Source organism: Hippoglossus stenolepis, chromosome 3, assembly GCF_022539355.2.
Source record: "Hippoglossus stenolepis isolate QCI-W04-F060 chromosome 3, HSTE1.2, whole genome shotgun sequence".
NCBI classification, from domain to species: domain Eukaryota; kingdom Metazoa; phylum Chordata; class Actinopteri; order Pleuronectiformes; family Pleuronectidae; genus Hippoglossus; species Hippoglossus stenolepis.
In genome coordinates, this window is record NC_061485.1 from 1,220,099 (window position 1) to 1,223,292 (window position 3,194).

At 42.0% G+C, this 3,194-nt stretch overlaps 1 protein-coding gene across 1 annotated transcript in view; it reads left to right on the plus strand.

Annotated features, from left to right (window-relative positions):
• Window positions 1–3,194, plus strand: part of pcbp4 (poly(rC) binding protein 4) — a 336,110-nt gene that overhangs the window by 147,853 nt on the left and 185,063 nt on the right.

Genomic DNA, 3,194 nt, shown 5'->3' on the forward strand with positions numbered 1-3,194 from the left:
GGCTCAAAGTTTGATGAAAACTCCTGAACAGGTTGAAAACGTTTGAATCTGAAGGTTTTATTCCCACTGAGGCTCTTTGACTCCTTCATAGTTCTACAGAGATGAGAGGAGGGATGATGAGGTCACTGAGGTCACTGAGGTCACACACACACAGTCAGTGAGTTCAGGCTCCTCCAGCTGCAGCTCACATCTGTACAGGTGATAAACTGTGTGTTTGTGCTGAATCAACACAAACTGTAAAAACACTGATGGTCACATTCACAGGAATAAATGAGCTTCAGTCTGAATTCACCTTTTAGGAGCAGGGACGTCCTGAATCCTTGTCTCTGGACTGTGGAGATGGACGATACGAGCTGGACATGATCCACAGTTACACTCTGATTGTTCACTGCTTTTTGTCCTCGTGTTTCAGAGAAAGTGTTTGAGCACAGAACCTGAGCTCATTGACGAGTGGAGCTGAACACAAAGCTTTCAGTCCTGAAACACACATGTGAGCTGTGTCTCCTGAAGTCGCACCTTTCCTCAACACTGACAATCACCAGACTCTTTATGAAACATCTGCAAACACCATGTTTGATTCTGAGAGGCTGATCACATGAAACACTTGAACGTCACAGATTCTTCAACAGTCAAACTCTGTCTCATAAAGAAGTGAATGTAGATTCTCAGCTGTTTCCTCCATCTCTTCTTCACGGACATGTACAGACTGAAGTTCAGCTCTGACTCTGAGCCTCTTCATCCACAGTCTGTGACTCTTTCAGTCAGAGGACGACTCTCTGAAGACCAGAGGCCTGTAGTGTTGGTCCACTGCCTCCACTGGGAATCCTCTGGTTCACATCAGTCCTGCAGCTGGAGCAGCAGCTGGTTGGAAAGTGACACTTGGTTTAACCAGTTAGAACTGAACTGGTTCCTGTTAACAGAGAGCTTTATAAATAAAGTTTATTATAGAGGAGATTTCTGCATCACTGGATTCAAACGGGTGAAGCCACAGAATCAGTTGTTAGAAATGAAAATCTTTAGTAATAGAAAAGTAATAAATATCCTTTAGAGAAAGAAAACTCTCCAGTTGAAGAAGAAAGAGTTTCTCATTGTGTCATCATGAGACCCAGTGTTCACTTTATTAGGAACACCTGCACATTCTGCTGCAGTTCAACTCAACAGCTCCGTCATCAGTTCTACAAAGTTTCTAAAGTTCAGCTTCTGTTGTCAGACAAAAGTTTAAATTCAGTGATGTGATTATTACTGAGGTCCCAGTTAAATGTGGTGTTGTACTGGACGACATTACACTAAGAACCGTCTCTTTAATTTAACCTCCCTGCTTATAAACACGAGGGATCAGAATATTAGGAACAGCTCTGAACATGACACAGTCCAGTTCAACACCATCACTGCCTCTGACCTCAGGGATCGAACATGTGACTGAATTTAAAACCTGTGACTGTAAAGAAACTGAACATTACTGGAGTCGTGATGTGTTCAGGTTGTACAGGTGTACCTAATAAAGTGACTCAGTTAAAGTCTGATAACAAACTGAAACAATATAGAATATATGAGAGGAATAGAAAATGTTATCTACATCTTAACGTGTCTACAGCAGAAGACAGATTATCAACAGAATCAGATGCAGCAGATCAACTGACATGTTTGTCAATCAGCCTGAACGTGGAACTGATGATTTCAGTGCAGTTTTTAATTCTCTTTGTTCCTGTGAAATCCATAAAATCAAGCAGAGAACGATGAACAAAAACAATATTATACTTTTAATCTTCTTAAAAGCTGTATTGTTTATACTGTGTTTACAGGAGCATCTCCAAAACCATCTGTCACAATACTCGATGAATCAACTGACTGGGCTCTGCTGAGTTGTGAGGTTCATGGTGCGTTTCCAAAAACCTGATGTTCAGTGGCAGAACAGAGCTGGAGACATTGTTCCTGCTGAAGAACCTCAGGTCTCTGAAAGAGGAGGCAGCTACGACATCATCCTCCAAACGACTGTGACCAAGACCGACCACTATCGCTGTGTCTCCACACAGGAGGACATCAACCACCAGACTCATGCTGAGATCTTTGTGCTGATGAATGGTCAGTTGTATTTTAATCTCCAGATCATTGTTCTTTGGAGTTTCTACATGTTTTCATGTTGAATAGAAAGTTTCAGTGGCTCAAAGTTTGATGAAAACTCCTGAACAGGTTGAAAACGTTTGAATCTGAAGGTTTTATTCCCACTGAGGCTCTTTGACTCCTTCATAGTTCTACAGAGATGAGAGGAGGGATGATGAGGTCACTGAGGTCACTGAGGTCACTGAGGTCACTGAGGTCACACAATAACTGTAGATTCTCAGCTGTTTCCTCCATCTCTTCTTCACGGACATGTACAGACTGAAGTTCAGCTCTGACTCTGAGCCTCTTCATCCACAGTCTGTGACTCTTTCAGTCCAGAGGACAACTCTCTGAAGACCAGAGGCCTGTAGTGTTGGTCCACTGCCTCCACTGTTTACATCTTAACATGTCTACAACAGACTTCATGGAGTTTTGTTAATAATAATAATAATAATGATAATTATTGTTGTAGCAGAACAAAAACAATCTGGTATTTTTATGTGTAACCTCGTAATCGTTCCTCACAAGTTATTATTCACGCGAGCCAATCCCAGCTGACGTTGAGCGAGAGGGGGTTCACCTGTCAGTCAAACACAGAGCTTCACAGACAGAGACAAACAAGCATCATTCACACCCACGAGTGATTTAGATCAACTAAAACACAGCCTCATGTCTCTGTGGGAGGAAGGTGGAGGAACCAGAAAAACCCACTGACACGGGAGAACAACCTGCTGATCACTTCACAGGTTAGAACCCACAACCTTCCTCCTGTGAGGAGACCGCTCCAAACCGCTGGACCACCGTGCCGTCACTGATACTCTTAGAAAGTTTTAATGTCCATTTATGTTCTAAATGTGAACACATATTGAGACTGAACAGAAACTGAACAGTGACTAAGTTTACGTGGACGATATTCAGACTGTGACCTTATTCAGAAAAAGACAGTATTTATATAACGGTGTTTAAAAGACGTTATAACGTGATTAAGACGTTACAACGTGATGAAGTCTGAATACTCCTCGTCTTCATTTGGTTTTTGCTTGTTCTAAATTTGACCTTATTGTGATGAAGAGCAGAAGATCTTCTGCTCACGT